At 42.2% G+C, this 23,735-nt stretch overlaps 1 pseudogene; it reads left to right on the top strand.

The window, feature by feature from the left end:
• The first annotated feature begins 214 nt into the window (after window positions 1-214).
• Window positions 215-518, top strand: LOC145342701 (large ribosomal subunit protein eL36 pseudogene; annotated as a pseudogene).
• Window positions 519-23,735: the final 23,217 nt, after the last annotated feature.

The following is a 23,735-nucleotide window of genomic DNA, read 5'->3' as shown; positions in this document are numbered from 1 at the left end:
ATGATTCTATGATTTGAAACATTAGTGCAGTTGGATCTTTATTTAGTTTGTTACTATACTGTAAACCTAGTAAGGTCGCAACCATGGGGTAAATGTAAGTAAATGTAACGTTTACAAGTAATCGATTCAGCTGAAAACAAATGGGTGTGTATGGAATTGTTTGTCTCATTAAAGTGTGCCGTGTTGCTGTAGGCGCCTTAACAGAGAAGCGGAAATGGCGATCAGATATCCCATGGCAGTCGGCCTGTGCAAAGGTCACCCTGTAACCAAGAATGAAACCAGCCCAAGGCAGTGCCGTAGAAGAGGATGTCTAACTAAACAAGAGATCTGATCCGTGAGGTCTGTGGTTTTGCTCCCTATGAAAGGCGTGCAATGTAATTGCTGAAGGTTTCTAAAGGCAAGCTTGCACTCAAGTTTATCAGAGAGAGTTGGCACTCACATCCATGCAAAGAGGAAGAGAGAAGAGCTCAGCAATGTGCTGGCAACAATCAGAAAGGCAGCTGCGAAGAAAGATTAATCTGTACAAAGTTCCTTTCGTCAAAGTTCCTCCTATTAAACTTATTTCAAAATTTAAAAGAAAGGTTGGAAATTGCTGGTATAGGCAATAAAACTCTCTTTGTGACAACATTCCTTTTCCTGTAGTCTCAAACTATAGGGGGGCGATCTTACTAAAATTTGGCAGTGTTACTTCTGGCGAGAAAAATGGCATTAGGAAAACAGGTCGGTTTTCTCTCCAGACCTTACCACACACTGTCAAAAAAAAATCAACTGGGTAAGTTTCACTCCATCATGCAGAAGAGCAGGGCTTAAACACACTGGCAGGTCCAGCTGCAATGAGATTGGGGTGCACTCTAACCATGGTGCCCTGATCAGAACATGAATAAACCTCCCCAGCTTACACCTTTGGAATAGTACTTGAACCTGTAGGGCTGGATTTTCTGGCCGCATTCACACAAAGCAAGCCTTAAAGCCTCTGGATGATGAGATGGCACAGTAGTTAGCACTGCTGCCTCACAGCACCAAGGACCCGGATTCGATTCCGGCCTTGGATCACTGCCTATGTGGTGTTTGTGTGTGTTTCTTGCGAGTGCTCTGGTTTCCTCCCACAGTCCGGGTTAGGTTGATTAGCCATGCTAAATTGACCCTAAGGTCAGGGGATTAGCAGGGTAAATATGTGGAATTGCAGGAATCAGGTCTGGGTAGGATTGTGGTTGGTACAGACTCAATGGGCTACATGGCCTCCTTCTGCACTGTAGGGATTCTATGATTCTATGATAAAGCTGAAAAATCCCAACTGAGGTCAATGGACTTTTGCACGGTCCATGTCCCACCTGCTACCATTCCTGTGGCAAGTGGGATGGGAAAATTCTGCCCCTAGTGTCCGATTGAGAGGCAAATGTAATACCAACATCACAGACACCAAGTACCTTATATTTTATTGAGTGACTAAAAATGAAATTAAAGCTCAAAATTCACAAAGCATAATAAAGACTCGACAGGATTTTCCAGCCCTTCCCATTGGCAGACCTTATAGTCCTGCCAAAGCCGATGCCCAAATGGGATTTCCCCACAGCAGGGTGGACAAGCCATGCCAAATGCTGTAGGCCTCTGCAGGACCCAACGTACACTATCGATGGTCAATGGTGAGACGCAGAATAATCCACTCCGGGGATGGGTGGCTGGAACATCCTGGCCTTTGTCTCTTGTGACATTGGCTGGAACTATGTGGCTGTTCATACTGATGGGATTGTCTGGTCCCGCCAGTGGCACACTCCCGTTTCAGGTCTCCTGGTTTCCCAATGGGAAATCCCATTGATTTGATTTGATTTATTATTGTCACATGTATTAACATATAGCGAAAAGTATTGTTTCGTGTGCGCTATACAGACGAAGCATACCTTTCACAGAGAAAGAAACGAGAGAGCGCAGAGTGTAGTGTTACAGTCATAGCTAGGGCATAGAGAAAGATAAGCCTAATACAAGGTAAGTCCATTCAAAAGTCTGACAGCAGCGGGGAAGAAGTTGTTCTTGAGTCAGTTGGTTTGTGACCTCAGACTTTTCTTTCTTTTTCCTGAAGGAAGAAGGTGAAAGAGAGAATGTTCGGTGTGCGTGGGGTCCTTAATTATGCTGGCTGCTTTGCTGAGGCAGCGGGAGGTGTAGACAGAGTCAATAACTATGCTGGTTGTGTGGTAAATTGGGCTACATTCACAACATTTTGTAGTTCCTTGCGGTCTTGGGCAGAGCAGGAGCCATACCAAGCTGTGATACAACTAGAAAGAATACTTCCGATGGTGCATCTGTGAAAGTTGGCGAGAGTCTTAGCTGACACGCCAAATTTCCTTCGTCTTCTGACAAAGTAGAGGTGTTGGTGTGGGGGGGCCAGAACGTGTTGTTGGTGATCTGGACACCTAAAAACTTGAAGCTCTCGACCCTTTCTACTTCGTCCCTGTTGTAGACAGGGATATGTTCTCCTTAACGCATCCTGAAGTCAATGACAATTTCTTTCATTTTGTTTTAGCTGATAGCAGATGGACCAGAAGACCTTGCCACCAGCAAATGGTGTGCAAACTCCAGCCACTGAAAAACATGCCATTGAGCGATCCAAAGATTGCCCCATTATCTCAATGTGTTCTAAAAAAATCCAACTCACCAGGTTTGTTTATTCTAATAATCAGTTTGATTAATAATACATTTGAAAATCCAAGCTAAATGACATCTATTAAGACAGGTAATAATGCCTTGTTTTTGATAATTATGATGAATGAAAACTGGCAATTTTCCAGTCAAACTGTACTTCAAATAGTATTAAGAAAAATTGTCTTCATCAATATTAATGGCTGAATGCTATACTGGTATTCCTCTGCTATTTTAACACAAGTCATAACCAGCTTATCTTAAAAGGTTTCACATCTCAGTAAAAGAGTAGCTGAAGGAATGTCACAGGAATATGCTCGCATTGTTGTATTAATTTCATAGAATCTTAGAATCCCTATTGTGCAGAAAGGAGAACATTGGCCCATTGAGTCTGCACTGGCAGCAATCCCACCAAGGCCCGATCCTTGTAACCCCATACATTTACCCTAGCTAATCTCTCTAACCTACACTTCCCGGGATACTAACGAGAAATTGAAGGTGGTCAATCAATTTAACCTGCACATCTTTGGACTGTGGGAGGAAACCAGAGCACTCGGAGGAAACCTATGCAGACTTGGAGCGAAGGTGCCAACTCCACAAACAGTGGCCCAAACAGGAATTGAACCCAGGTCCCTGCTATGAAGCATATCCATTATCATCTCCAGGTGATAACATAGGTTTTCCTAAATTCAGTCTGACCCTTTTCTTATAAATATTTATTTATCGTTGGCAATAATTTCTTTGAGCCACATTGAGTGCTCCTCGGTTTATTACACTGGCGATGAGGAAAAATCTTACGATGTTGTTGGGGGTTGCAGTGTGCAGCTAGAGAGGGAGGAGAGTTGAGCATTGAGAGTATGAAGAAGAAAGGTACATACGCACGTTAAAATGTTTTTGATTCATTTTTCCCTGAAGTGGAAACCTGCGGACAGTATATTGAAAAATTGCAGTACTTCTTTGTAGAAAATTAAGCAACGACTGAAGAAAAGCAAAAGTTCATAGAATCCCCAGAGTGCAGAAGGAGGCCATTCATCCCATGGAGACTGCAATGAAAACAATCCCACACAGGTCCTAACCCATAACCCCATGTATTTACTCTGTTAATCCACCTGAAACTGAGGGGAAATTTAGCATGACCAAATGGTGACACAGTGGTTAGCACTGCTGCCACACAGTGCCAGAGACCTGGGTTCGATTTGTGGCTTGGGTCACTGTCTGTGCGGAGTCTGCACGTTCTCCCTGTGCCTGTGTGAGTTTCCCGCTAGTGCTCTGGTTTCTTCCCACAGTCTGAAAGACAAACTGGTTAGGTATATTGGCCATGCTAAATTCTCCCTCAGTGTACCCAAACAGGCGCCAGAGTTTGGGGACCAGGGGATTTTCACAGTGAGTTCATTGCAGTGTTAATATAAACGTACTTGTGATACTAATAAATAAACTTTAATCAACCTAACCTGGACATCTTTGGAGTATCTGGCCCAAAATCTTTTGACCCGGAGCACTGAGTTGGTGAAAATATTATTTTAACCCCCGTCCCTCAATCATAATGCTGAGGTACAAATTTCGTTCAGCAATCTGGGACCCAGGGGAGACAGTCTCAAGCTTCTTGGCCAGATTGAGAGGACTGGCAGAGCACTGCGAATTTGGCCCAGTTTTTGGAGAAATGTTAAGGGACCATGTGTTACCAACAGCCTGTTTGTACAGAAGAAATTACTGTCTGAGACCACAATCTCTTTGGAGAAATCTGTGGAGCTGGCCCAGGTGACTGAGCGTGCTGAGCAGGGCATAAGCGAGGTGCAAGGTGTGCCAAATGAGGTCAACTGTTTATGGCTGCTGTGAAGACTAACCTGCAGCAGAGCCCAAATAGGAAGTTCAGCAATGAAACCGGAAGATGGTTTTCGATCTGGGGGAGAGAATTCTCAGCAAGCTTGTTGGTACAGGAACATGTGTGTTTCAGGTGCAACAGAAAGGGTCATTTACAAGCTTAGTGTAGGGTGAAGCGGTCAGGATAGAAGGTGCAAAACAAACCATAACAGTTAGTTTATCTTCTTTAACAAAGTTACAGTAAGAAGTCCCACAACACCAGGTTCAAGTCCAACAGGTTTATTTGGAATCACAAGCTTTTGGAGCGCTGCTCCTTCATCAGGTGAGTGAAGAGGTAGTTCACAAAAACAGCATGTACAGGCAATGGCACAATTGCAAGATACAGATTGGAATGTGAAGCATTGATGGGATGCGTGTCTTCACAGGTAATCAAATCTTTACAGGTAGAGACAGTGCGAGTGGAGAGAGGGATAATCACAGGTTGAAGAGACGTGAGCTTTCTCAATTGGATGAAGAGCCTGACAAGGGCCCTGAGTTGTTTGTCCTTAACCAGGTCCAACTTAGTAAAATGCCCCTATAGAGATAGCCTTGGTGGTAAATGGCAGATCTCTCAAAATGGAATTTGATACAGGGACTGAGGTTGCAGTCATAGTGGAGCAGGCATTTTGCTACCTTCACAAAGGCCATATTGAGTTGGGAGCCATATTGTCTATATATACAGGAGAGACATTGTAGACCCTCGGGTCTACAACAGTCACCATGTCCTTCCACAACCAAAGGCGCAGTTCCCAGTCTTGGTAATTAAAGATCACAGACCTTGTTTAATGGGCCATGATTAGCTCAAGCAGGTAAAATTAAGTTGGTTGGATATATTAAACCTGCAGGATGGAAGTTTTCAGGAGCTGCTGTGTTTTCTGAGGTTTTCCACAATGAACCAGGATGTATAAGGGGAACTAAAGGCAAAATTTATCCAAATCCAATGCAACACCTAAACGTTTTCAGGCCCACCCAGTGCCAAAGAACAAGAACAAAGAACAAAAACAGCCCGGGAAACAGGCCCTTCGGCCCAACGAGCCCGTGCCACCACCTCACAGGGCCGCCATAAGGTGCCCCTGTGCACCTTATCATAAGATTGAAGTTAAGCTCAGAAGACTGGAAGAATTAACTATTACAATGTCTGTACAATTCTCCGAATGGGCTGCACCCAATCGTTCCGATCTTCAAACCGAATCGTATTGTAAGAATTTGCGGGGATTATAAACTAACAATCAGTAAAGGAGCTCAGATAGACAGATACCCCATTCCTAGATGTCTGGTTTTAATCTCTATGCAAAACTAGCCAGGGGTTTAAAATACACCAAGTTAGACCTCAGTCACACCTCCCAGCGCTTGAAGTTGGATGAAGATTTTGGTTACCTTCAACACCCAGAAGAGTTTATACCAGGATACGGGTTTACCTTCTGGAGTCTCATTTCGTTTCACAATAATTTCAGAGCACAAGTCACTGTTAGATTTATTCAGAGAAGATAAACCAGTGTCCCCAATCACGTCCGCACAGCTAGAGGTGGCTCAATCATTAGCAGTATATGGGTATATGTTTCAGCACAACCCTGGAACACAAATATCAAATGCAAATACACTCGGCCAGTTACCCTTACCAGATACAGCAGCATCACCACCAATCCCACAAGAGATCGCGCTGGTGCAGCACCTGATTGCCAGATTCCACTCAACACAAAGATGTGGACAGAAAGAGATTTCTAACAGATTGCCTGACACAGCCAAAACAGAAACTAACTACTTAGATTTACAAGTTGACCTCACTAACATCAAATTTGAAGATGTTCTCCATATCAATCTTGCACATTTTGTGCAGCACAAATTCCAACATCCATAATCGGAATAATTAACAACTGTACGCTGTGGAAACTGTGGAAAACTACCAATGAAGGCCGGTCTAATTCAATCAGCATGTCTCCACAACTCGTAAGACTCGTAAGGCCATGAATGTAGCCCAATCCATCACACAAACCAGCCTCCCACCCATTGACTCTGTCGACACTTCCTGCTGCCTCGGCAAAGCAGCCAGAGTAATTAAGGACCCCACACACCCTGGACATGCTCTTTTCCACTTTTTTCCGTTGGGAAAAGGATACAAAAGTTTGAGGTTACGTACCAACTGACTCAAGAACAGTTTCCTCTCTGCTGCCATCAGACCTTTGAATGGACCTACCTTGCACTAAGTTGATCTTGCTCTACACCTTAGCTATGACTGTAACACTACATTCTGCATTCTCTCCTTCTCTTCTCTATGAATGGTATGCTTTGCCTGTATAGTGTGCAAGAAACAATATTTTTCACTGTATATTAATACAAGCAACAATAATGAATCAAATCAAATCATTTTAACTTTATCTGAGTGAGCAAAGCATCTCCTTGCAAGTCATTTTGAAGTAGGCCATCAAATTAGGATCTTTATGATGTGATATTCTTTGCCAAACTTCATCATTCATGTATGGGAAGAGATTGATCAGTAAGAAGTTTCACAATAGCAGGTTAAAGTCCAACAGGTTTGTTTGGAATCACAAGCGTTCGGAGCGCTGTTCCTTCATCAGATGACCCACCAGATGAGGGAGCAGTGCTCTGAAAACTTGTGATCCCAAACAAACCAGTTGGATTTTAACCTGGTGTTGTGAGGCTTCTTATTGTGCCCATCCAAGTTCAACGATGACATCTCCACATCACAGAGATCGGATGCGAAGATGTGCAAAATAGACAGTTTATTTTTGGATATGATCAATGACAATTGACGCTGTCATTAAGAAGTACGAGGTGTGTCCAGAACGTGATTCTTTTATTTTTAAGTTTATTTATTAGTATCACAAGTCGGCTTACATTAACACTGCAATGAAGTTACTGTGAAAATCCCCGAGTCGCCACAACCAGGAGCCTATTCCAGCACACTAAAGGAGAATTTAGCATGGCCAACGCACCTAACCAGCACGTCTTTTGGTCTGTGGGAGGAAACCGGAGCACCCGGAAGAAACCCAAGCAGACATGGGGAGAACGTGTAGATTCCATACAGACAGTGATCTAAGCTAGGGATTGAACCTGGGTCCCTGGCGCTGTGAGGCAGCAGTGCTAACAACTGTGTCACCATGCCGCTCAATTCTATGGATTCTATGATTCTGGGAGGCTAAAGCGGAGCACAAATACTGACATAAATTGTTTGGGTTGAGTGACCTGTGCTGTACGTCCCATGTAAACTTAACAGCATTGTGGATGTACCAATGGCACGGGGGCTATGGCAGTTTGAGCAGTTAGTGCACTGTTACCTTCTCAAGAGAAATTAATGCTGCCAAAATATCCAGGCCTGGCCAACGGTGCTCACATCTCTAGAACAAGTGACAAAAAGGGGGCAAAGATGCATGTTTCTGAAGCAAAGTAGTCCAGCTGACTTAAAATAACTCTATGAAAAGTAAAGACGATTTTTAAAAAGTGCAATCACTGAAGAGCTCTTTTCGATTGTTTTGCTGCAATTCACATCTCGTTACTCTTCCCCACAGCACGTCACAGCTCCGCTGAAAGAAACATCAAACACTTCAATGGGTTATTTACAGTTGCCTCCAAAGCCCTGCTTTATCCTTTTACTGAAAGCATCATTTCAATTTGTTCCAGCAGAGATTCAGTCGGTCTTGTGATTGCCATCAGATTGGCTTATCAATGCTGCAGCACAGTGCTGAGATTTTCCATTTACTGCCTGTGGATAATGTGGTTTTTTGTGGCCATATTTTGTATCCTTAATCTTCGGTGCCATGCAACATTACAGACGCAACTGGGAAATAGAAAGTGTATTATAAAAATGACTTGTGCGGTTCTGGGGTGGATTTACTGACATTTTCTTTACTCTTTCACAGTATGTGGGCATCGCTGGCGAAACCAGCATTAATTGTTGAACTCTAGTGTGAGCATGTTTATTAAAATCGGAACCCTTCCAAGCCCTTGATTCATGATCCTCTGAGAGGAACACGAGGAAATTTGCGGGCAGCATGGCGGCACCGTGCTGTTTCACAGTGCCGGGGAACTGGGTTCAATTCCCGGCTTGGGTCGCTGCCTGTTTGCACATTCTCCCTGTGTCTGCGTGGGTTTCCTCTGGGTGCTCCAGTTTCCTCCCACAAGATTTGCAGGTTAGGTGGATTGGCCATGTTAAATTGCCCCTTAGCACCCCAAAAATGTGTAGATTAGGGGGATTAGCAAGTAAATGTGTGGAATACTTAACTCACAGATGGTAGTCAATAAGGACAGGCAATAATACCTCCTCCACGATGATCCTCTTCTGACTCCAGCTTTTAAGTTCGCTTTCTAACTCCAATTTGCTCATTTGCAATTTATTCTTTTCTAACTCCACTGCACTTGATTGTTTCTCTGGTGTATCTAAATGCTTGGGTAACTCTGTTACAATTTGAGCTTTCCTGTTAACCCTGGTGAAATCCAATTCCAGCCTGTTTGCTAATTCAACGTGTCATCTTTTTCTGCCTTTCTAAGCTTTTTTGGCAAACTTAGGAATCATCTTTGAGCCCTAGAACCTCTTTATCAAAATTAAGAGCCTTTTCCCCACTTTTGATTTAACTGCCCACAAGTGACCCAAATTAAACATATTTTCCACTTCTCACTTAAGGTTTATTTAAAGATCTAGGACTGTTCAAATCCCAGAACGGAGCATCCAATCTATTATAAAACAAAGGTTGAAACCTCCTCTGAGAACTAAAACTGAAACACCCAAAGAGGGATACCTTGCCCTATAATCTGTAAAAAGTGTGTGTGAAGTGGTGTGACCTGCTCTTCAGCAACTTCTAGTGGTTAAATATAAAATCAATCCCTGACACTCTCTCTGAAAGCAGCATGTAACAATTTATTTATCTAACCAACAATGAAAAAAGTAACTAAATTATTAATACATCAGAGAAACAGTCAAATGCAGTGGAGTTAGAAAAAAAATAAACCGAATAAACCCTTTCTAAAAATCACCTATTCCTGAATAAAACAAGGTTCTATGGTATACTGTCCAAATAAATACAATTCCCATGCATTAACAAAAAATAGAAATTTGTCTGTCTCTTAATTACAACCAGGTTTTGTGTTTTCTGGAATATCCTGGGCCTTCTCTGTTGATTCTTCTGCCTGGAATGTCTTATTGAGTCATAGAGGTTTACAGCATGGAAACAAGTCCTTCAGCCCAACTTGTCCATGCTACCTTTTTTTAAAAAGCCAGTCCTAATTGCTCGCTTTTGGCCCATATCCCTCTATACCCATCACACCCATGTAACTATCTAAATGCTTTTTAAAAGACAAAATTGTACTCACCCCTACTACTACCTCTGGCAGCTTGTTTCAGGCACTCAACACCCTCTGTGCGAAAAAATTGTCCCTCTGGACCTTTTTGTATCTCTCCCCTCTCACCTTAAGCCTATGCCCTCTAGTTTTAGACAACCTACCTTTGGGAAAAGATATTGACTATCCAGCTGATCTGTGCTGTTCATTATTTTATAGACCTCTATAAGATCACCCCTATGCTCCAGAGAAAAAAGTCCCAGTCTGTCCAACCTCTCCTTATAACTCAATCCATCAAGTCCCGGTAGCATCCTAGAAAATCTTTTCTGCATTCTTCCTAGTTTTAATAATATCCTTTCTATAATAGGATGACCAGAATTGCATACAGTATTCCAAGTGTAGCCTTACCAATGTCTTGTTCTTTGGTACCTTTGCTACCTAGATGGTGATTTCTCTAAGATATCGATGAAGTTGTGTGATTCTCTCTCTCTTGAGTGAGAATTGAGAGCTGTTACCTCTGGCAGGTGGCAGTTGCTCTCTCTTCTTGGTCCCACTGCCCCCTTCTTTTATACCTGTGATGACATATCAATATTTCCCACAATAGGATTGGTCCTAGGTTGTCAAAACCATCAGATTTAAATTTAATAGGTTCTTGGTATCTAAATGCTTGATTCAAATTGATTGGATAAATTCAAAAGCCTGTTGTCTTGGTAAAAACTGCTGCTTGTCCTTTCGATACAAATGTTTCAGTTTGGGTTCTCTGTGTAGTTACATTTTAAATCTCTAAGCGCAGGAAAAAACATTACCTTTTAACAGGGCCACACAATGTTTTCCCCCCTAACATTTTACAATTTTACAAATGCCAAGTTCTAACTTCATACCTCCCAATCTACACTTACTCTACCCAACTCTGTAAAAATCAACCATGATCTTATTGAATGGTAAAGCAGGCTCTAGGGGCCAAATGGCCTACTCCTGCTCCTAGTTCTTATGTTCTGATTTTATTTCAGGTTTCCAGCACCCACTGCATTTTGCTTCAGTATGAGGTCATCTAAGGATTCGATCTCAATTAGTAACTAATACTTTTTTTCTTTTTCAGCCATCCATTCTCAAACCAAGGAACCAGCTATCACAGCAGGAGGCTGTAAAAGGTCATGGATCTAAATGAAGAACAAGAGAAAGTGCCTTCAGTACCTTGTCTGCCATCCCTCCCAATACCGACCCCAACTAAAGCAAAACAGCTTGTCACTCATTCCACTTGTGGAACATTGCTCTCTGCAATTAGCCAGTTGTATTGCCAGGTAACTGCTTGTACGTTGACACCTTTTCAAAAGTAATCATTTGCAGTTTCTAACGTCATACATTGATAAGGGTTGTTTCAGCATCAAGACATTTCCTGAGGGAACACGAAAGTCCTTTAGCCCTGGGGTGCCACTATAATTGCAGTATCAGTTCTTTGCAATTTCTCCAGTGCTGCTTTTTGCTATATAAAGTTCAGGCCTGTACATAGTACTCTGAGTGTGGGCTAACCCAGTTTCCACAGAAGTTTACTATCACCTCCCTACTATTCACTTCCATCCTTCTTTGGTTCGTAATTCTTTTGCCAATGGGAACAGTTTCTTCCAATTGACTTTGTCCAGACTTATGATGGTTTTGTCTAATGCATTCTTTCTGGTTGTATTGTAGCTTGGTATGGCTCTTGCTCTGTCGAAGACTGCAAGAAATTACAAAGGGTGATGAATGTAACCCAATGCATCACGCGAACCAGCCCCCCATCCATTGACTCTGTCTATACTTTCTGCTGCCTCAGCAAAGCAGCCAGCATAATTAAGGACCACACGCACCTTGAACATTCTCCCTTCCACCTTCGTCCGTCAGGAAAAAGATGCAAAAGTCTGAGGTCACATGCCAACTGACTCAAGAACAACTTTTTCCCTGCTGTTATCAGCCTTTTAAATGGATCTATCTTGCATTAAGTTGATCTTTCTCTACACCCAAGCTATGATTGTAGCACTATATTCCGCACTCTTTCCTGTGTTTCTGGTGTTCTATTCGTGATGCAGCAAAGATTTACCAGGCTGATAGCTGGATGATGAGACTGATGTATGAGGAGAGATTGACTAGATTAGGATTGCTTTTGCTGGAGTTCAGATGAAAGTGGGGGGGGATCTCATAGAGGCTTACAAAATTCTAACAGGTCTAGACAGAGTAGATTCATAGAGAATGTTCCCGATGGTGAGGGAGTCCAGAACCAGAGGTCACCGTCTGAAGATTTGGAGTAGACCATTTAGGACAGAGATGAGGCAACATTACTTCACCCAAAGGGTGGTGAATCTGTGGAATTGATGCCAAAACATTGAATGTATTCAAGAGGCAGACTAGATATAGCACTTGAGGGCGAATGGGATCGAAGATTATGGAGAGAAAACAGGATTAGGCTATTGAGTTGGACGATCAGCCATGATCATGAGGATTGACAGAAGGGCCGAATGGCCTCCTCCTGCTCCTATCTTCTATGTTTTTATACCGTGCATAGAGTAAATGGGAGAAGGAAAGGACAGAGTGCAGAATATAGTGGTACAGTCACAAGATGCAGAGAAAGATCAGCATAATAAATGGTAGGTCCATTCAAAAGACTGAAGAAGCTGTTCTTGAGTTGGTTGGTACATGACCTCAGACTTTGTATCTTTTTCCTGATGGAAGAAGGTGAAAGAGAGAATGCTCAGTGTGCGTATGATCCTTAATTATGTTGACTGCTTTTCTGAGGTAGTGGGAAGTATCAATGGAGTCAATGGATGGGAGGCTAGTTTGGGTGATGGGTTCATTCACATTCCCTTGGTGTTTCTTAGGTCTTGGTCAGAGCAGGAGACATACTAAGCTGTGATACATTAAGAAAGGATGTTTTCTGTGGTGCATTTGTTAAAATTGGTGAGAGTCGTAGCGGACATGCTGAATTTCCTTAGCCGCTTGAGAAAGTATAGGCATTGATGGACTTTCTTAACTATAGCATCAGCATAGAGGGACCAGGACAGATTGTTGGGATCTGGACACCTAGAAACGTGAAGCTCTTGATCATCTCCACTTCATCACCGTTGATGTGAACTCCGCATGAGATTGAAGCTCTTCAGCTTGCGACCGGACATCACCTCAATAATGGCTTATCGGAAGCAATATTGTTCTTCCCCTTCATCCTGATTAGATCTTTTGTGCTGGCAAGTAAAATTGGGTGAGGATAGAATGGATATTTTGTCTATGGGGTCTTTGTCACACATAAGTCGTCCATGGGCAAAAAGGTTTTGGCATTACAGCCTTGAACCAGTGGGAGGGGCATTTACTGAGCAGATTTCTCTTTCTTGATGAACTCTGCTCTTAAAGACAGTGAGAGCCCCCCTCTATCTCAGTATTGCTGCTTAGTGCATTCAGGCTAAAAGATTACAATTCCTCAGACACAGGGCAAATCAATCCCTGAAATTCTCTGTATGAACTCTCAACAGGAGTTTGATGTTTGCTAATAATATGCAATTAGGACGGAACGCACTAACTGATTATTTTAATGCATTGGAATTGTTTTTAACACATATTTAATTAAAATAGGATCTTTATGATAAGTAATTTTTTTATTGTTATTACTCATTTATTTAAGTTATTTTAAGGAGCAAGCAATATGCCCAAACCAAATTTAATGATGGATAATAATAGAGTGAATTGAATTATATTAAATTTATGAGGTGTTGGCAGGGAGTCCATCCTGCTGGCAGAGGCTTGTTCAGCTGCTTGAGGTTAAGAGAGAGCATCGGTTAGAACATGTCCAACAGTTCCAAAATGACAGCGGAGGTAATATATCCGGCAGTTGTTCACTCTCACCATGATATGTGTGTGTGTGTGTGTGTGGGCGCGCGCGCGCCTGTTTGTGTATATTTGTGTGCGCGTGCGTACGCATTTTTGTGTGTGTGTGTATACAGGTGTGCACTCATGTGTGTGTGTACATGCATGTGTGTGTGTGTGCATGCAGGTGCGTGCTTGTGTGTGTATGTGTGTGTGTGCACATGTGTACATATGTGCCCTTGTGTATGTGTGTGTGCCTATTTGTGCTCATGTGTGTGTGCATACTTTTGTATACCCGTGCGTGCCTGTATGTGTGTGCATTTGTGTATGTGTGCAATTAATGCCATTTTGCAGCTCGAAGGACACTTTTAGCACACTAAATACTGATGCTATCAAGCTCAATTTCCAACCTGTTTAAATGTCTTCTTAGCACAGGAGATATTTCTGCCTCTGTTCACTTTTCCACCAAAATAGCCCTTCAGTTTTTAACAGAAAAGTTATCAGACAACAGAATGCTGTGCAAAGTCTGAGTTACACATTGCCAAATATTAAAATAACTTTTCTTTATTACAATGGATTAGCAGACCCAGGAATGGCTGCAATGCAATATGCAATGAAATAAATTTTACATCTCACAGTGGGTGGCAGGGTAGCACAGTGGTTAGCACTGCTGTCTCACAGTGCCTGAGACCCAGGTGCGATTCCCATCTTGGGTCACTGTGTGGAATTTGCATGTTTTCCCTGTGTCTGTGTGGGTTTCCTCTAGGTGCTCCGTTTTCCTCCCACAGTCCAAAGTCATGCTGGTTAGGTACATTGACCAAGCTAAATTCTCCCTCAGTGAACTGAACAGTTGCCAGAGTGTGGCGACAAGGGAATTTTCACAGTAACTTCACTGCGGAGTTAATGTAATCCTACTTGTGACTAATACATAAACTTTTGGTTACTGTACCTTCTGAGTTCAGTTACATCGGATCAGTCTCTGAACTGATGAGTCCCCGTCTGTCTGAACTGGGATATCAGCAATTAACGTTACCATGGACACTGGTAGCAGGTGTTTGCCAAATCAAAATGAATACATCTTAAAATAATGGCGACATTACAATGATATTCACTCCATCAAACAGTCTTCAATCTGTGGCTCAACTATTGCATCCATGGTAACTTAGACACTGGCCTCTGATTTCTGATAACCTTGATTCTTGTGCCCAATTATGAATAACGGGGTTGACCAAAGGGGGGTGTATTTCTGTGGCCAGACTGCCATTGGCATAACTGTGCCCAGTTAGTGTAAAATTACGGAAAACAATGAGGTGCCCTCCTGCCGTGAAGTATTCACCGGCTTGTGTCTCAGACACAAAAACAGAAACTGCTGGAAAATCCCAGCAGGTCTGACTGTATCTATGGGAACACAGTAAAAAGTCTGACAACACCAGGTTTTAGTCCAACCGACTTATTTGATAGTAAACTCACAAGCTTTCGAGGGGACTGCCTCTTCGTCAGGTGAATGGAGTTACACACAAGCACGCACCTGCATGCACACACACACACATGCATGTACACACACACATGAGTGCACACCTGTATACACACACACACACAAAAATGTGTACGCACGCGCACACAAATATACACAAACAGGCACAGACAGACACACACACACACACACACACACACATCATGGTGAGAGTGAACAACTGCCGGATATATCACCTCCGCTGTCATTTTGGAACTGTTGGACATGTTCTAACTGATGCTCTCTCTTAACCTCAAGCAGCTGAACAAGCCTCTGCCAGCAGGATGGACTCCCTGCCAACACCTCATAAATTTAATATAATTCAATTCACTCTATTATTATCCATCATTAAATTTGGTTTGGGCATATTGCTTGCTCCTTAAAATAACTTAAATAAATGAGTAATAACAATAAAAAAATTACCTATCACAAAGATCCTATTTTAATTAAATATGTGTTAAAAACAATTCCAATGCATTAAAATAATCAGTTAGTGCGTTCTCCATTCACCTGACGAAGAGGCAGTCCCCTCGAAAGCTTGTGAGTTTACTATCAAATAAATCGGTTGGATTAAAACCTGGTGTTGTCAGACTTTTTACTGTGTTCACCCCAGTCCAACGCCAGCACATCCATATCATGAGTATCTATGGGGACAGAACAGAGCCAACATTTCAATTCTGGATAACCCTTCTTCAGAGCTGCCTCAGAGGCCTGTTTACTACTGATTCCCACTGAGGTGCGAGTGTCTACACTGGTGGAGATTGCAGGTAACAACTGTGATGCCTCTTCATTGGGTGCATCCAAAAGTCCATCAGAGCAGCTCTACTGTCTGCTCTTCAATACTTGTGGATGCACCAGGTGCAGCTGTCGCTCTACCTTAGAGCACTCTCTCAGCCTTTGCCTTGAATTCTAACGGACATTACCTCAATCAAATTCCAATTCCTTTTGTTGCTCTGACTTCAATCTTCCTGGGACCTGTCTTTTCATTCCCTGGTTTCTAGAACTATCTGTTCTTCACTTTCTAGAATTTGCTTTCTTTCCATTTTTCGATTCACCTGCTTCTAATGGGATCTTTCTCTACGCCCTAGCCATGACTGTAACGCTACATTCTCACCCTCACCTTTCCTTTTCCTCTATGAGCTCTATGATCGGTATATTTTGTCTGTTTGGCGCAAAAGAAACAATACTTTTCATTTTATCCCAATATATGTAACAATAACACGAACAAATCAAATCAAATCAAATCAAGTCAAATCAAATCAAATCAAATCAAATCAAATCAAGTCAAGTCAAGTCAAATCAAATCAAATCAAATCAAATCAAATCAAATCAAGCCAAATCAAATCAAATCAAATCAAATCAAATCAAATCAAGCCAAATCAAATCAAATCAAGTCAAATCAAATCAAGTCAAATCAAATCAAGTCAAATCAAATCAAGTCAAATCAAATCAAGTCAACTCAAATCAAATCAAGTCAAATCAAATGTGAAATGTGAGAACTATTTCCTCTGTAGCTGTTCAGCTCCAACTGCCTTGGGTCCAGTTAAAAACTAATCTCAGCGGGCCTAACTGGTTGCTAAGGAACAGTTTAGTTCCTTCTTTACATTTATTTGTTTTTCACATCATAATCTCTCAAATCACAAGAAAGTCACAGTTTGAAATTAAACCAGACTCCCATACATGCAAACACATTTATTTAACTGGAAGCTGTCTTCAAGTTTAACGCTTTCTGACACAGATGCACTAAATTAAGTCTATCCCTATATCTAACATTTCACAGATACTTCAGTTCTTTCCTTACTTTCCATTGCTAACCTTGTTATATCAGTTATTTTACTTGGATTAGTTATTTGATCAATTGCAACACTATTCACCAATTAGTTCTTATTTACAGAAACAATTTTGGAATTGTGACACTCCATGCCACCCATCTTCAACCTTTATTTGATTCTGTTTACTTTGAGATCCAATAACCTCATTGTTTCTTTACTCAACAATATTCTAACAGTTCTTGTAACAATTCTGTTAAGGTCAATTTTCCATCACTAAAAACTTTTTAATGAGAACCAACCAGCCCCAGTGACGTTATGACCCACCCCTGGTTACATCATATCCCATCCCAAATAATGTAATTTGATGTAATTTAAATTTATGTGAGTCTCACCAACTTTTACAGATGCATCATAAAAAGCATTCTTTCTGCTCGGTATAGCTCCTTCTCTGCCAAAGACTGCAAGGAACTACAAAAGGTTGTGAATGTAGCCCAATCCATCAGGCAAACCAGTCTCCGATCCATTGACTCTGTCTACACTTCCCGATGCCTTGGCAAAGCAGCCAGCATAATTAAGGACCCCATGCACCCTGGGCATTCTCTCTTCTACTTTCTTCCTTTGGGAAAAAGATACAAAAGTCTGAGGTCACATACCAACTGACTCAAGAACTCTTTGCTGCTGTCAGACTTTTGAATGGACGTACCTTGCATTAAGTTGATCTTTCTCTGCACCATAGCTATGACTGTAACACTACATTCTACATGCTCTTGTTTCCTTCTCTATGAACGGTATGTTTTGTCTGTATAGCGCGCAAAAAACAATACTTGTCACTGTATGTTAATACATGTGGCAATAATAAATCAAATCAAATCAAAATTGCCCTCCTAATCACACTCAGCCTCATGCGAGCCACAAAAATACAGGAAAAAGTATGCAAATCACTGCTTCAATTCATTTTAACTGATGAAAACAAGCCTGTAATTGATGAATTCAAATCCATAATGCAACCCAGAGGAACCCAAAAAAGTACACATACACAAATCGCTGCCTCAGTGCTTTCTAACTGATGAAAAGAAGTCTGTAATTGATTAATTTAAATTCTAACCCACAATGCAAGCCACAAAAATACAAAAAATAATAAACAAATGACAAATCACTGCTTTACTGCTTTAACTGTGGTTGCCTTCAGCAGAACCAAATGATCCTGTCCGTAGGAAGGACTGAAAAGTCTTGCCTTTAATCTTTTCAATCTTCAAGTGTGATTGTTACCAACAGCTGGGAAGTAAAGCACACATAGCAACACTGCTGGCACACTCTGCCCCTTGACACGATTTAAAGACCATTATAAAACTCTTGATGTAAGACTGATTTTGCACTCAGAAGCCTGTCAGTGCTAAATTTCCAAACAGCACAATACCACCTCCTCTGTTTTATAATTAGGAAACTGGAGGCAATTTTATCTTTGTTCACTTGTCAAGAGACTGATGGGGTCAAGTACAACATTAGTTTTACAGCTTGTTTAACACTACTCTCCATCGCCGCAATGAAGAGCAGTTTTTGTCTGGGTCCAAAACCAATAATTCCACAAGATCCCTTGGACTTTCATTTTCAGAGAGTTAGATTAAAAGTCACACCCTAATAATGGACCCACAGTGTGCACTTGTGCAATAAGAAGAGCTTTGTGACTATCTTCCACAAACTGAGACTAAGGAAAATGCTCCACTCTGTACAGGAACTTATGCCACAGAAATTCATCTGTGAGGAGATAAAGAGCAATGGCAAGATTCAAACAGCCTGACTCAATTGGCACAATAAGTCCATTAAGCAAAAATGCCAGAGGAAGCGATAGCCTAGTGGTATTATTGCTCGAGTATTAATCCAGACACTCGACTAATGTTCTGGGGACCCGGGTTTGAATCCTGCCATGACAGAAGGTGGAATTTGAATTCAATAAATAAAAATACTTGGAACTAAACCATAGCCAGGAAAACCCAGCTGGTTCACTAATGTCCTTTAGGGAAGGAAATCTGCCATGCTTACCTGGTCTGGTCTACATGTGACTCCAGAGGCACAACAATGTGGTTGACTCTCAACTGTCCTCTGAAATGGCCCAGCAAGCTGCTCAGTTTCAAAGGCAACTAGGGATGGGCAATAACCGCTGACCAGCCAGTGAAGCCCATGTCCCACGAATGAATAAAAAATACTCTGCAGATCAGGCAGCATCTGAGGGGAGGGAAAAGTAGGAATTCCTTTTGGAACTGGAAAGCCTGACTTACATTCTATTGCCTGCACACTGTTTCTTTTATTGCAAACCAAATGAATGACTAATTACTCTCCATGTTTACAAGACATTTGGAAAAGTGTGAAGATTCAAAATGCAAACTCAGCACTTCATCGATGTGAGCCAGTAGCCATGAAAGCAAATCGGATTTAATAAAGCAATTTTTAAAATATACTTGTAGGGAAATGAGAAAAGGAATGTAAATCAGGGAACAGATTCGGCTTAATAGAATGTTAGCATATGTATGAAATCATAATGTTCCCTCAGGTGTAGGAAAGAAATTGAATTGAAATTCAATGCATTTCTCAATGGGATCTCTAGTAACACCGTTGAGTATAAAAACCTATGCTGTTTATATATTGCCAGCAAATCAGCTGTAATGGATTTTCTTCCTGTTTCCATGTTGTTATCTCTGGGATTCCCCAAGGATCAATCCTTGGATCCCATTTATTTCTTATCTACATGTTGTCCCTTGTTGATAAAATCCAAAACATAGCATCTCCATCTCACTATCACTGTCTCTACCTCACTATTACACATCTCCACCTCACTATTACCCATCTCCACCTCACTATTGCCCATCTCCACCTCACTATTACCCATCTCACCTCACTATCACCCATCTCCACCTCAATATCACCCATCTCCACCTCACTATTACATATCTCCACCTCATTATTACCCATCTCCACCTCACTGTTACCCATATCCACCTCATTATTGCCCATCTCACATCACTGTTCCACATCTCCACTTCACTGTTACACACCTTCACCTTACTATTACACATCTCTACCTAACTATTACATATCTCCACCTCACTATTACCCATCTCCACCTCACTGTTCCACATCTCCACTTCACTGTTACACATCTTCACCTTACTATTACACATCTCTACCTCAGTATTACACATCTCCACCTCACTATTACCCATCTCCATCTCACTATTACCCATCTCCACCTCGCTATTACGCATCTCCACCTCACTATTATCCATCTCCATCTCACTATTACACATCTCCATCTCACTATTACACATCTCCACCTCTCTATCATATCTCCCACCCCCTCCACTATCTCTGAATTGTTAGATTGCTTGTCCAACATTCAAACCAGGATTTGCCGAACACCGCATCACGTGATGAAGGCAGCAAGAGATAGGTCTGTCATTGACCTGTGAAGGGGAACTCAATAGGATTTCCTGCTGAATGCACACATCGCCACGGTGAAGGTGCACCATCCATGGGTCTGGAAGATCCTGTTGAGGTGAACTGTCAAAAAGTTTTGACCCCAGTGTCAGAAAAAATTTTTTCGAACTAAATATTGGAAAACTGAACCAATTGTCATCAGTCCCCAATACAAACTTTGTTACCTTACCAACAAACTCCATCTCTCTCCCTGGTAACTGTCTGAGGCTGAACAGGGCTGTTCACAACCTTGTACTATGTTTGACTCTGAAATGACTTTCTGACCACACTTCCATGCTATCACATAGACTAACTACTTACACTTCTAGAACATTGCCTGCTGCTGGCACTCTCACTCCTGCCTTTCTAACCTATAGATCTGAATATTCCAGTGTGTTTCTAGCTGGTCTCTCATGTTATACCCTTCATAAGCCTATGGTGTACCTAAACCTATCTAAACCTCCACTGCCCATATCCTAACTTACATCAGAGTCCCATTCAACAATCACTCTAGTCCTCACTGATATCCCGATCTCATCCCGATTAACCAACACCTCAATTTTAAAGTTCTCATTTGCATTTTCAAATCCCTCCAAGGCCTCAGCCCATCTCCCCATCTCTCTAATCCCCTCCAGCCCATCAAACCCTCCAAAATATCTGCATTCATCTGCTTTAATTTATTATTGTCACATCTATTTGCTTTCAGTGAAAAATATTGTTTCTTGTGTGCTACACAGACAAAGCATACCATACATAAGGAAGGAGAGAGTGTATAATGCTGAATTACAGTCATAGCTAGGATGTAGAGAAAAATTAACTTAATGTGAGGTAGGTCTATTCAAAAGCCTGATAGTAGCAGGGAAGAAACTATTCTTGAATCAGTTGTTACGTGCTCTCAGACTTCTGTATCTTTTTCCCAACAGAAGAAGGTGGAAGAGAGTGTGTCCAGGGTGAATGAGTCCTTAATAATGCTGGCTGCTTTTCAGAGGCAGTGGGAAGTGTAGACTGCATTAATGAGTAGAAGGCTGATTTGAGTGGTGGACTGGGCTTCATTCACAACCCTTTCTAGCTTCCTGTGGTTTTGGACAGAGCAGGAGCCATACAAAGCTGTGATATAATCAGAAAGAATGCTTTCTATGGTGCATCTGAGAAGTTGGTGAGAGTTGTAGCGGACATGCCAAATTTCCTTAGCCTCCTGAGAAAATAGATTTCAACCACTCACCAGCGAGACTGTGTGTTCAGGTGCCTAGACTCCAGCTCTGGAAATCGCTCCCCAAACTCTCTCATCCCTTATCCTTTTTTTTCATCCATTAAGTCTTAGCTTAAAACCTACCTATGTAACCAAACCTATTCTAAAATTGTCTTAGGTGCTTGGTGTTATATTTGGTAATACTCCTGTAAGATTGAGGTGAATGTTTGACTATGTTAAAGGTGCTGTATAAATGCAGCAACTCTTGTTGTACTACTGAATAACTGTCCTTGTTTTATTAGGACAGCTGCGCCAAGTATAATTTAGTGCCACCGCCTTGCTATTACACTGGTTCTGTGTAGCCAACTTGGCAAATAGCACAGTTCTCAAGCAGTCTCATATTTTTGGGGAATAGTTCAGGCTTCATTCTATAAAAGCCAATTCATACATCACTCGAATAATCCAATCCATTAGCTCAAGGGCCATAGCTCTATGAATGGCCACTAAAGCCTTATTATGGATGGTAAAATTCATCTTGGAATAAAAGATGCAACAACAAAGCCACTTTCAACTCCAGTGCATTATTGTACAATCTTATTGTGAAGGGGAGAATGAATTTTGCAATCCTGATGTTCCGAGTAGCCATACATGTAATCAAAGCTCCCTGCATGCTCATTACAGAAGTGAATATTGAAAATAATCCTTTTTATTATTGTTCATTGAGTTTGTCACACCAACCATCTAAAGAAAATTTAAAGTGCAAATTTGGGTGAATTCTTGAACCCGCGTTTACCGTCTGTAAGGCTGCCAGTGGGGGCTCAACATATGGAAGTTTCAGTTCTCACCAGTGAGAACGCAGCCTCAGATCTTCCCCACCCTCCGCCAGTGACGGTGTCAGGTTCACGCCCATAGCGGGTGTGAACCTACTTTGCATGTATTAGCATGTCTTTCAATATTATTATCCCGCCCAAGCAGCACCCCCCCACAATGTATCTCTATCCCCTCAGTCAGATATTCACAACAGATGTGAACCCGTCATGGGGGTCTCCTCATGGGCATCCAGGTAAGTATATCCCCCAGGGGCCAAGGGATATGGCTAGGCAGGTTCCTGGCAATGCTCCTTGGCACAGGTTGGCACATGCAGTGCCCCAGCGGAAGCCTCATTGGTTGATGGGGGGGTGGTGTGGCATGGTGGTGAATAAATACTGGTGTGCTATGGTCTAGGAGTGGCCTGATGAGGAGGGGATGCCTCATGGGGGGAAACGGAGGATGGGTGCCTCCTCCAAGTGCAGGGGAGGGGCGGGGGAGAGCAGGAAGGGGGCTGATGATTGAGGGGGGTGGGGAGAGAGAAAGAGCTAATGATTGCTGGGAGTGCAGTGAAAGAAAGTGGGCTAATGATCATGGGGGGAGGGCGCAGGAGAGAGAATGGGCCGACGATCACGGGGTGGGGTTGGATTGGCTTGCTCTAATAGGGAGTGCGGAGGATGCAACTGAAGCTCCCGTGTTGGGGTGGGGGGAGGTTTGTTGGAATTCTGTTTGGGTCGCTCTTTAAGGATGGCTCCCCGACCCCTGAGCAACTGAGTTTTGTTGGCGTGTTTAAGCCCCGACCTCCTCTGTGATGGTGTGATTCACACCCCATTGATACTTTTAGGCAGACTGTGGTAAAGTCTGAGGGGAAAACCAATCGGTTTCTCTGGACAGAAACACATCGGCTTTCTCTCCGGAAATAACGCTGCCATTTTTTGGTAAGATTTGACCCAGTATTTACCTATGACAACTCCCAAAAGTAGCCAATTTCTCCTTGTGTTTGGCAGTTGATCCTGAGAAACGTATTGCTTAAATCAAATTCAGACAGGGCCAAGATATCTGCGAGACTGGAGAGCTATTAGAGAAAGGAATGAGCGGAAATAGCTAAAAATCTTAAGTCCTACTTCTACAGGGCAATTCCTGTTCCTGTGGGGGCGGCACTGGAGACTTTGATTTGACTTATTACTGTCACATATTGGGACGCAGTGAAAAGTATAGTTTCTTGCACACTATACAGACAAAACAAAGTGTACATGGAGTACATAGGGGAGAAGGGAAGGAGAGGGTGCAGAATGTAGTGTTAAGTCATAGTTAGGGTGTGGAGAAAGAGCAGCTTAGTATATTGTATGGTAGGTCCATTCAAAAGTCTGAC

This window comes from Carcharhinus amblyrhynchos, chromosome 4 (genome assembly GCF_965287045.1).
Source record: "Carcharhinus amblyrhynchos chromosome 4, sCarAmb.v2.hapA, whole genome shotgun sequence".
Taxonomy (NCBI): Eukaryota; Metazoa; Chordata; class Chondrichthyes; order Carcharhiniformes; family Carcharhinidae; genus Carcharhinus; species Carcharhinus amblyrhynchos.
The sequence above is the reverse complement of the archived record's forward strand: the minus strand, read 5'-3'. Positions and strand labels throughout refer to the sequence as shown.